The following is a 13,111-nucleotide window of genomic DNA, read 5'->3' on the forward strand; positions in this document are numbered from 1 at the left end:
GGAGGAGTAAATTAAAAGGTCGTCGATGTAGACGACGAGGAAGAGGTCTAGCATGTCCTGGAAGATGTCGTTCATGAATGACTGGAACACCGAGGGGGAGTTGGCGAGGCCGTACGGCATCACCAAGTACTCGTAGTGCCCCCTGGTGGTGATGAACGCAGTCCTCCACTCGTCTCCCTTGCGGATGCGTACAAGGTTGTACGCGCTCCTGAGGTCAAGCTTAGTAAAGATCTTAGCCTTACTGACCTGCTCGAGGGACGGTTGGATGAGAGGCAGGGGGTAGGCGAACTTCACCATAGCCTTATTTAGGGCCTGGTAATCAATGCAGGGGTGAAGCCCGCCGTCCTTCTTGCCCACGAAAAAGAAGCCGGACGCCACCGGGGAGGTGGACGGCCGAATGATGCCTAGACTGAGCGCCTCGTCGATGTAGTCCTCCATGGCTTTGGTTTCGGGTAGCGTTAAGGGGTACACTCGGCTCTTAGGGAGTGGGGACCCTGGAAGGAGATCGATGGCGCAGTCCACACTGCGATGTGGGGGGAGACTAACCTGGGTATTCTCGAACATATCAGCGTAGGAGGAGTACTCAGGAGGGATGGAGACAGGAGACTTCACTTCGGGGCTCTCTACGGAGGTGGAGGACACCGGAAGGGAAATACAATGTGACAAACAGTGGTCGGTCCAGCGCAACAGCTCCCCCGTGCGCCAGGAAATGTGGGGGTCATGAAGCGCTAACCAGGGGTGGCCTAAAACCACAGGGTCTCTAGGTGAGTGCACTATAAAAAACTGGATGAGCTCCGTGTGAAACAAGCCCACCTGGAGGGACAATGGCATGGTCCGGAAGGAAATGAGACCCGAACCGAGGGGTGCCCCATCTAGAGAGTTAACTCTGAGAGGTGGCACGACCGGACTGAGTGGGATGGATAGTTTCTGGACCAAGCCATCATCTAAAAAATTTCCCGCTGCCCCGGAATCCACTAGGGCTGGGGTAGAAAAAGAGACATTGTTAAAACTCAACATTACCAGGAGGCAGACTTGTTTCTGGGTAACGTTGAGAAAGACAGACGTTCTCACCTGGCTTTTGGAGAGGGAACACCGGGGACTGGCTGGCCATGAGTCAATTCGGTGACCCGGGGTGCCACAGTATAGGCAGAGGCTCTGTGTCAACCGTCTAGCTCGTTCTGCCTGGGTTAGTGGAGCGCGACCAAGTTGCATGGGTTCGGATTTGGAAGAGCACTCGGGAGAAACAAGTTTAGGCGAGTTGAGACCCGTAGCAGGCTCTTGGACGACAGAGGGGCTCCGACAAGCACGGTCGCGAAGCAGGTTATCCACTGTGATGGAGAGCTGAATATAGTTCTCCAGCGACAGCAATTCTCCTCGACATGCCAATTCCATTTGGAGCTGGTCATTCAAACCCAGGCGGTACACAGTCAACAAAGCGGGGTCGCTCCACCCGCTACCCGCGGCAAGGGTGCGGAAATCAAGTGCGTAGGCAGTGGCTGTGCGTGACGCCTGTTTCAAAAACACGAGGCGGCTGCCTACATCCCTACCAGCTGCCGGGTGATTGAAAACCACAGCAATCTGGTGACAAAACTGATCATATGACGTCAAAAGGGGGCTCTCGGCAGTCCACAATGCAGTGGCCCATTGCCGTGCCTTACCCGAGAGCAGTGAGATTAAAAAATGTACTCTCTCACTGTCAGTGCTTAAAAGGGGGTGATACGTCATATAAACAGTACATTGCATTAAAAAACCCTGACAAGCTTCCGACGAACCATCAAACCGCTCGGGGGGTTGAAAGCTCGCGGCGCTGGGAAATGCGGTGGGAACATCAACGGGTACAGGGACAGACACAGGTGGAACAGGTTGAAACTGATCGGAAATGGTACATACCGTTTGCAGTATTTCCTGTATTTGCTGTCCCTGAGCCGTGAGCGCTTGGTCGTGTTTCCCAACCGTAGATCCTTGGGCAGAAAGCGCCATGCAAATCCGCTCTAGCGAGCTGCGGAGATCCTCAATGGATTCTATTGTGACTGTCTTCTGTATGGTTGGTTATTCTGTAACCCGCACAAGAAGAGATAGTCACAATGTATAGTCAAACTGCGTTTATTGCAGGCAAAGCAAAAGTACTAATAGGGCAAATCCAGAAGAGAGTGGTCGAGGGGAGTGTAAGGTCGAAGCCGGGGAATCAGGATATGGCAACGGGGCAAAACTACAAAAGAGTGGTCGAGGAAAGCGTAAGGTCGAAGCCGGGGAAGTCAGAATAGCAGAACGGGTAAACAAGCGAGTTGAATAGACAGGGGAGCTAGGGGAACACTAGAGCTGGCAAAGCGAAGGGGTAAACTAAACAATAACCAACAAGAGTGAAACGAAAGGGTTGTGATATATATAGGGGAGAAAACGAGCGGTGCAGGTGAAACGAATAACCAGGTGATTGGGACGAGTACAGGTGAAACTAATACTCTGGTGATTGGGAGCGTGCATGAGAGCCAGAGGGGGGTGATTGGGAGTGAGCGTGTGAGATCGGGGAGCGAGCCTGTGAGCTCGATGAAGCGGGGAGAACTAGAGGAGCGGGGTTCGTTACACACACTTAAAAAGACTTACAAACAAACAAAATATCAAATCAAGTAGCAATTTCTAAAGAACGATACCACAAGGACACTTTTCAAGCAAACATTTAATCTAAATATGTTTCTTGAGTTTCAAATTTAAGACAAAGGTATTCAGACACATTCTGGTTTAATAGACCAAGTCACAGTTAATGTGATGAACTACACCTGTGGTTACTCTGCTAGGACTCCTGTGTGAACATAAAGGGGAACCGACTTGTCCATTATAATGTGCTTTAAAAATGACATTCAGACAAGTTGATTAAAAGTCATTTAAAAATGGCTAAGAAAAGTGACATTAGTTTTAATGGTTGAGCACCATTTGTTTGTAGATGACACTTTTTTGGTTTGATATTTTGTTTCTAATGCAATGAAAGTCAGGCATTTTTATGTGCGACTTATGTGTCCAAAAGTGTCCAATACTTTTTGGGTCCACTGCATTAGGTAGGATTAGCTGTTAAAATTCAGCAATATAATACTGTTCACAAGAATAAGTGTGCTTCATGTAAAATACGGTATTCTCAGTGCAGGTGGTTTCTGTAATGAATTCTTAAAGTCAGAGTCATTATCTGCCTCCTCTCTGCCCAGAATGTGCCAACTGAATCAATCTGGCCCTTTTCCTTTGAAAAAATATACCTTGGCGTAAAATGGAGCTATCTCATGCTCTATAAGACAACCTGCACAAAGATGCTGCCTACCACCTGAATCCAACTATTGTTGTATCTCTGGTGAACTGTACGTTATCAGCCAAAAGATACAGCAATACATTTATTACAATTGCTTTTGGTTGGTATGTTCTGTAATCACTTTTTAAACTTATGAGACTCTCAAAATTATTAATCAAAATGTCCATATCCATTTGTTCTCTATTTCACCATTTCCATAATTTTGTATAATATAATATAACAAATCACAGACACCATATAGTTTGTGCTATACTTCAATTTTCACTGTAATGGGTCATATTAAAAATACTCAATATTAAGGTAGTTATTCTTGGTGAATGTGCATACAATTTTAAGGTAAAATTGAATTGAAATTCTGGTAGTCATACAACAGAAATGTAATGGGTTGTAACTACAGTCATAATTGTTTTAATGTTAAAGTATGAGGCTGAACATTTTGCTACAACACTTTGTACCTCCCAGGATTTCCCCTTTACTTATACAGACTTGGCACTGTTGTGAATTCAGGTGCAGTGTGCTTCCTCTTTGGCTAATGAACTCTGATTAAGAGTCCTGCCTATTGATCTTTTTAAGTTTCTTAATTTTCTCCTGTCGGACCGTGTCCGCCTCCAGAGAAGAGATATCTGTGAGCCTCTGAATAAAAGCCCCCGAGGCGCCCTGGAGTGGATCAGGGAAGGACTGGCCTGAAAAAAAACAATTACCGGCCCACAGGCAATTAGACAAGAGCACAGTTTGCTTATTCAGGTTTACAAAGGTAACAGATAAAAGACTCAGGATTTCTATAACTGTCAACATTCTGGTGTGTTCATGTGGTGGGGAGGAGGGGTGTGGTTAAAAGGTGTTAAGTAATGTTTGTGAACCCTAGGTGAAAAACGCATGTACATGTGAAATTCATCAACTCTTCGTTAATGCATTCGGTATCATGGACTGACGATTTTATAGCATATATTAACCTTATATTTATATACTGTTCAAGTTAGTTCATAACACATTAAAGGAATATTCTGGGTTCAGTACAAGTTAAGTACAAACAACAGCATTTGAGGCATAATGTTGATTACCATAATCTTTAGACACATCCCTCCTTTTCTTTAAAAAAGCAAAGTCGAGGTTTCAGCGAGGCACTTACAATGGAAGTGAAGGGCACCAGATTTTGGAGGGTTTAAAGGCAGAAATGTGAAACTTATAATTGTATAAAAGCACATATATTGATTCTTCTGTTAAAACTCATGAATTATTTGAGATGTAAAGTTGTTTAATTTGTCGTTTTAACAGTTGTTTAAGGTTTATGGCGTTGAGTTGTCATGGCAACAAAGTTGTAAAATTGGATATTACTTTGCAAATTATTTTATCACAATTAAATCATGTTAACACACATTGTTTACATCTCGTGGCTTTACTTATGAAACCGTTTACTTCCATTGTAAGTGCCTCACTGTTTGATTTTTGCTTTTTTAATTAAAAAAGGGACAAGTCTAAATAAATTTTGTGGTAATCAACATTATGCCACAAATGCTGTTGATTGAGCTTAACTTGTATTGAACCCGGAATTATCTTTTAACTAGATAAAGTTTTAATGTAAAAAATCTATTTAGAAATTAACCAAGATTAATAAATGCTGTAAAAGAATTGTTCATTGTTAGTTCATGTTAACTAATGTTGTTAACTAATGTTAACGTAAACTACCTTTTGTAAAGTGTTAATAACAATACTTATAAGGTTAAATGACAATAAATTAGTTAATCACTGATAATAATGAAACACTCACGTTTCTTGTTAGCACTAACATTGAAGAGATTGCATTCTCTGTTTATCATTCTTGATCTGAAAGAAAAGAAAGAGAAAGTAAAAGTATTGTAACGCTTTACAAAAGGATTGCATTTTGTTAACATTAGTTAATGCATTAAGTATCATGAACTAACAATGAATAAAATATTTTTATACAGCATTTATTAATATTTGTTAATGTTAGTTAATAAAAATACAATTGTTTATTGTTAGTTGATAGTAACTAATGTACATTTTGATTTAAAAAATTTATTACTATATATTTAAATTAACATTAACCAAGATTTATAGATGCTGTAAAAGTATTGTTCATTGTTAGGTCATGTTAACTAATGTTAACAAATATTAACAAATGAATCCATATTGTAAAGTGTTAACAAAATAATTGTGCAAAATACATGATACATATAAACTAAATACACATATAAGAATGTTTCTTCCCAACTAAGGCAGTTTTGAAGAATAAAATTGTTTTTGTTACTTGTTTTTATGGTTAAGAAATAAACAGTGTCTTCCATTGATAAATGGAGTAGTGGCTGATAACGTCTCGGGTTACTTAACTGTAAACCCTGCTCCCTGAAAAAGCGGAACGAGATGCTGCGCTGATTATGCGCTTTGGGAACATCATTAGGAGTGACCAGCTGTGAATATGTGTGCAACGCGTCAATGAAATTGACAGGAATTTATAGCCTCTGCTGATGCATCATCAGGATGTGCCAGTACCAGGGGCTATAAATAGATGCGCCACAGGTGCATCGTCAGGTATTTTTGTCTGAAGAGCATTCCTGGGGCAACTTCAGTGCATCAGTGCAGTATCTCGTTCCGCTTTTTCTGGGAACAGGGGTTACAGTTAAGTAACCCGAGATGTTCCCTATCAAAAAGCTACACTTTGATGCTGTACTGATTCAGTGCTTTGGGAACAAGAATACCCACGCCGCCACACTGCGGATATCCGGACCCCTAAAGGTTGTGTAGTTGTGCTCACAAGAGTGCAAGAGGTCTCAGACATGAGCTTGTGATATTGACTCAGGACATAAGAGCCCGGAGTGGCATAAACATCTAAACTATAGAATCTTATGAATGTGTGCGGAGAGGACCAGCCTGCCACATTACAAAAATGCTGCAGAGGGACACTTCTAGCCAAGGCTTTGGAGGAGGTGACCCCTCTGGTAGAGTGAGCCCTGATCCCTACTGGTGAAGCTTGACTGCGCGCCTCGTATGCCAGGGCAATAACATCCCTCACCACTGCTTGGTGGCAGCCGTTCCATTGTTACGAGAAGTAATTGCCATAAGAAAAACCATCTTGAGAGTCAGAAGTTTATCAGACGCTAACCCTAGAGGTTCAAAGGGGGTCTCAATCAGACCCTCAATGACTATTGATAAGTCCCATGAAGGGATCTTGGTCCTAGCAGGAGGTCTTAATCACGTGGCCCAATGAACGAAGCGAGCGAGCAGAGGATGTTTCCCCAATGGCATTCTGTCAATCAAGGCGTGGCAAACTGATAGAGCAGCCATATAAACCCTGAGAGTGGCGAGGCATGTGCCTGCTGATAGTTTTTCCTGCAGAAAGTCCAGAACTGAAGCAATCTGAAGCAGTTAACTGGATCTGCATTATGTGCAATGCATCATCTTTCAAAGACACCCACTTTACTGGCATAACTTCTTCTAGTAGCGCTCAGAATGGTCTCGATGTCTTCAGGTGAAAGCCCAGTGTCCCTCAGTTGGTACCCTTCAGGTGCCAAACATGAAGGTTCCATAGCTTGGGCCGGGGATGAAGTATTGTCCCCTGCGCCTGAGACAGAAGGTCCCTCCTGTCCAGAATCGCCCAAGGCGAGCCGTCGAGGAGAGACATTTTCTCCAAGAACATACCCTGTTCGGCCAACGTGGCGCTATTAGTAAGAGGCAGCACCCTTACTGGAGCTCTTGCCAGGACACCCGGGAGCAGAGAAAACCAGAGGAAACGCATACAGATTTGCTTCACTACCTCGATTTGGTAGTGAAACCAGATTTGTTTCACTACCTCGGGGTGGAGTTTCCACTCCCCCATCAGTATTTTCTGTCTGGACAGTAAATCTGCTCCCCATTCAGGCATCCAGGGATATAAGCTGCTCTGATTAACAGGAGCTTGCCCTGGCCACAAAGGAGAATCTGCCATGCCAGTCTGTTCAGTCGGCGTGAACGTAGACCTCCTAGATGGTTTATGTAAGAGACTACTGCTGTGTTGTCCACCCGCACCAGGACATGGCAGCCTCTCAGATACTGGAGGAAGTCTTTCAGGGCTAGAAATACAGCCATCAACTCGAGGCAGTTGATGTACCAATCGAGCTGATGACCCTCCCATTCCCCTTGAGCTGGACGACCACATAAGACTGCTCCCCAGTCCATCAGGGAGGCGTCTGTCATTAGCAGCTTGCGACTGCAAGACGCACCTAGAGTGGGACCCAAGGTGAGGAACCAGGTCTGAACCATATAGAAAGGGTACGAAGCACGTGAAATCCCCTTGCTTTGAGCCACAACTGAAACAATCTCATGTGCAAAAGGCCCAAAGGAATCATCAAGGATGCAGATGCCATGAGACCTAGTATTCGTTGATACTGACGAACAGTGCGACCGTGGCCTAGCCTGACTTCGCTCAGCGTGTTGTGAATGGTCTCAATTCGAGCGGGAGAAAATTGTGCCCGCATCATGATTGAATTCCATACGATCCCCACATAGGTAGTTTCCTGAGTGGGAGAGAGAACACCTTTCCTGACGTTGAGTCTCAATCCCAGAGAAACCAGATGAGCTAAGATATCCCTGTGCTGTAATGCCAGTTCTTGTGACTGTGCTAGTATCAGTCAGTCATCATCTATATAGTTCACAAAAAGGAACCAGTGCTGCATCCGGGGTGATAAGGCTTGGCCGAATGGAAGAACCGATATTGGAAAGCTTCGCCCCCGAAACTAACCTCAGGAACTTCCTGTGTTGTGCAGACTTTCTATATGAAAGTATGCGTCCATGAGATCAATCGTGACCAACCAATCGTGATGTTGGATTTGAGACACGACCGCCTTGACGGTTAGCATCTTGAACGCCTTAACTAAGCGATTCAAGCCTCGAAGGTCTAAAATCGGACCCAACCCCCCATCCTGTAGTAAATTGACTCTCTCTCTTTGAAAGGGGAACATGTTCTATGGCCCCTTTGACCAAGAGATTTTGCAGTTCTTTCCATAGTAGACATGCTTGTTCCAGTTTCACGGTAGTGGGAACCAAGCTGCTGAAACGCAGAGGACGGCGAACTAATTGAATTCTGAAGCCTTTTCCTACTATTCTTAGAACCCACATAGAAACACCCGGCAGTAGCTTCCACGTTGCCAGGTTCCCTGAGATGGGTATAAATTTTGACACTTCCTGTTGAGGGGATATCGAGTGTTCCGTGTCATGGACTACAGCAGGAAGCAACGAAACACCCAACATTTCGCTGTATACCGCTAACTCCTGAAACACCAGAGGTGGTGGGAATTGAGAGGTTTCGTGGGGGTATCAGCAAGGTGCAGGTGAATGTCTCCCGCAACCCATCCCAAGGGGGGCTACCCCCATAAGGCTGGGCGCAAGACCATCAGGGTTTTCTCTTCTTGGTGATAACGGTCCTGAGGTCTTGCTTTGGGGGCTGCTGAGGGTGACAAGCCGGTCTCCAGTTTCTACGAGGGGGAGCGTGATTCGCCACGCTCTGTTTTTGAGCTTCCATTCTAGAAGGACCGGGGCGGGGCTGGGTGGCCGGAGGCCCCTCCCCCTGAGCGCAGCAAGGAAGGAATTGCCCGAAGGCTTCCTCGTGATTTTGCCTCCTGGAACCTGGTGATGACTGTGTTCATAGAGTCACCGAACAAGCCAGAAGGTGAAATCGGGGCATCAAGAAGGAACACTTTGTCCTTGTCTCTGATGCCCGAAAGGTTCAGCCTAAGTGTCTCTCCATGCTATTGGCCATAGACCGGCCAATAGCACGAGCCGTCTGGTCGCCCGGAGAGACAGATCCGTGGCTCGACGAAGCTCTGAGAAAGCTTTTTCGTCAACAGTACTGCCCGCACGAAGGTCCATCAACAGGTCAGCCTGGTACACCTTCAACACTGCCATAGTGTGCAGGGCAGCACCAGCCTGACCTGCTGCCTGATAAGATTTCCCCACAAGTGTAGAGGTGGTCCTGCGTGGCTTTGTGGGGAGAGTAGGTCTCTTTAGAGACAATGCCGAGCCAGGCGAGAGATAATCCGCAAGTGTCCCTTCTACCTGCGGCACCATGGAATATCCCCGTGCCTCAGCACCCACGATAGTCGAATATGTCGACGTCGAAGGCACGAAAACACGGGATGTATAAGGTTTCTGTCATGAACGAGAAAGCGGAATGATTTTGCGTTCCCTGCCACCATACAGGAATCTGTCCTCTAGTTTATAGAGCGTTTGCGGGTCTCTTGTTCATGCGGTCAGTTTATCTGTAGTCTGGCCACCGCACGAGTAACTACCTCGAGCAATTCCTCAACCGCTTTATTATTACGTGAGGAATGCTCAGAAATAGGCAACTCAGAATCCGCGGTCCCATGAGACTCATCGTCCCTCTCATGAACTGAAGAGGTGCCGAGGAGCGCTTCGAGATCATGCGAGGGACCAGTTGGATCTGGAGAGAGAGCGAGTGATAGGGACGAACCAGTATCTCATTCCTCAGCCAGATCCATATGTGACCCCCACAACAAAATGGTGGGGGCTGGCTCTTGGAAATAAGCGAGACGAGTATGCAGCATCTTCACTGTGCTCACACCCGACTCGCTCTAACGCAAGAGCAGCATGCTCTTCCCCCAAACAAACAAAACAAAACTGGTGTAAACAGGGAAACACACACCATTTGTTTTGTTTATCACTAATTTTCTCTTTGTCTTTCACACTTAAGTGATAGAAGAAAGAATAAAAAGAAGAAAATATTTCTGCACATTGCCTAACAAATCTAACTACTATCAGAGGAAAGTAGAAAATTTGACAGGCTTGTGAAGCACAACACACACAGAATGGTATGAAGACAAAAGACCTGACGACGCACCTGTGGCACATCAATTTATAGCCCCTGGTACCGGTGCATCCTGATGATGTCACCAGCAGAGGCTATAAATTCCTGTCAATTTCATTGACGTATTGCACACATATTCACAGCTGGTCACTCCTAAAGACGTTCATCAAAGTGTAGCTTTTTATAGGGAACAGAACTGATGGAAATGGGGTAAGATAATCAGACCTGGAATTGATATGGAGAATATTAATAATTAGAAACAAAACATAATCGTATTGCAGTACTTAAACATTCTTGAGAAACCAACCCAAAAATAAGAGGTTTAGGGATGCACAGGGAAAGTTCCTTGTGATGTGCAAATCTGGTTAAATTGTGAGACCGATACACTTGAAACTCCTGAGAGGGCAGAGGCATTGTGGAGTTTTGTTTAATCAGAGCATCACCTGTTTGGAAAAATAAGAAACATTTTATTGGAGTATCCAACATGGCTGTTGTAAGATACATTGTTTGAGCATAATTAAGTAACAGCAACATACTGGCAGACTATTGACATAGACTATTTAATGCTATTAAAATATATTTACTTATCTGCAGAATGTTCATCATAACACTGCAATTGCCAATATGCTGCAATACTATTCATGAGAATGTTGTGAGCCCCATCTACTGGTGACCCCAATGAAATAACCAAATTACACATTTGTTCCATCTCATTAGAAAATGACGTGACCCCTGGCATTAAAATGCTTTCTTTATTCTGCTCTTTTTCCTATTTGTATACTATTCATGATTTAGCACACAATATAGACAAATAGTATAGAAACTGTCCCAGAAATGGGCTAGTAAAGAGGGATAAATACCTTCATTGGTAATATGCATATCATTGGTGATATGCATCCATCCATTTCTCCACCTTCTATCAAATAAAAAATGACGACCAGAAATATCACTTTCAGGCACATTGTTGGCTGAGGTACATTTGGTTATTGCTGACTGGTCTTTGGCTAAAAGTGGAAGTAGAGTTCTGTGTGGTTGGAAAAAATTCAACAGTTCTTCAGTGAGCTTCATAGATTTCATCGTAATATTAACATTTAATGTACGACTCTTAAAACACAAAAATGCATGTATTTATAATGCATGTAAGAATGAAACTAATGAAGTATGAGACCACTGATGAAAATAGTGTAAGAATAAAATACAAGCATTAATTTGTTACTGATAAAGATATGGTTACCCTTACAAAAAAAGTACTTTGACAGTATCGGATGGTAGTACTTTGATGAGTGCTATCCTAATGAATGATGACCATATTCAGGTATTTAAAAGGTACACCAACTTTTTTCCACAAATACTCTGATATTACTATGGTACATGCTCAAATACACAGCATTATGCTATGATGAAACAAAGTAATATTTTTTGTTAGATTCTCACCCCTCAATAATAGAGCTGGTATTGTGTGGCTTTACATCATTGGAATCTAAAATGTTAAAGTAGATGCACATGTTAATAAAGTATCAGATAAAGATATGGTTGAATTTCATTATTAAATATCTAAGGTTTCAGAAGGAAAGATGAAGAAGAGATACTGTAATGTAAAGCAACATAAATATCACTCACAGCTCGAGCAGCATGGGTATTTCTGTCTTGCTGAGTATACATTGAGCCTGGAATCTCCAGCCCTGTTAGATCCAGACACTGGAAAACCTGAGATTTTGTTTGAAGGATAACTGGGTCGCCTGTCTTCTATGATTAGAGAAGCTTCAGCTGGCAGTGACGTCAGTTTAGCTCTAACGACGCTGGCGAAAGACTTCATCTTTAATTTTAGATGTCAGACAAAAATGTAATCTAATTTTAGTCCATTTAAAAAAGGTTAACATTAGTAATTATTTCCATTATGTCAATGTAAACGACCAGGTGAATGAAAGTGAAATAAATGGCAAATGAACAAAAACAGAAGGTGCTGGTCCATTGCGTTGTCGTTGCCGTAGTTACTGCCACCATGACCACGTGACACAACAGTTTAATTACCTAAATATAACGCAAGATTTATTTGTTTTACTGTTACTAACGTAAAACTGACTATGCCCTTTGGTTTGCCTCAGTCTACTCCGAAATATTATTGAACATATTATTGAAAACTCGATTTAATCAGCACTTTAACTTGCTATCGTCCAGCAAACTAACTGAGACTATATAGCCCAAGACGGAGCACTTATATTCAAATGAATGGGAGTGGCGTATGGAAGCCCATTTACACCAAATAATAAATAAATAATAAAAAATCGTACTTTGATATGTCAAAATAATGAGAGATATTTGAGAATTTGAGATAAAAAAAAGTAATAATTATTAGATACTACGTCATAACTCTGAGATGTTAAATCATAATAATGAGATGGCTTTTTATCTCATAATTCAAAATTATTCTCTCTTAATTAAGATTTTTTTTTTTATCTAATAATTTAGACTTTTTAATCTCACACTTATGACTTGGCATCTCACAATTATAACTTAGAATCTGATTAATTTGAATTTTATCTCATATGACTTTTTTCATTATAAATCTCATAAAATTGACTTAGTAGGGGAGAGTGGGGCACAAATTAACACATTTCTTTTTAATTTTTTTTTTTTAAGTTTATTTATATGTAGCCAACTTGGGGTTCGATGTATTTTTGTTTTTTAACATTAATTTCACACGTGTCTATTAAACATATGTGGTCTTATTTCATGAATACAGCATATACTTTTTCCACAATCTACACTCAAAAAAATATTTTAGCCTATTTTTAAGATTTTACCATTTCAATTGAATAACAAATTTCCATCTAATTGAATTGAATAGTCTTGAAGAAAATGTAATTAATAAAACTTGCATTTTGTAAGATTTAGAAATTTTATTTAGTTAAAGATTAGGCAATTCAATTAGTTGGAAATTTTGTATTCAATTGAAATGGATAAACCTTAAAAATAGGCTAAAATATTTTTTGAGTGTACCT

Source organism: Xyrauchen texanus, chromosome 41 (assembly GCF_025860055.1).
Source record: "Xyrauchen texanus isolate HMW12.3.18 chromosome 41, RBS_HiC_50CHRs, whole genome shotgun sequence".
Classification (NCBI taxonomy): domain Eukaryota; kingdom Metazoa; phylum Chordata; class Actinopteri; order Cypriniformes; family Catostomidae; genus Xyrauchen; species Xyrauchen texanus.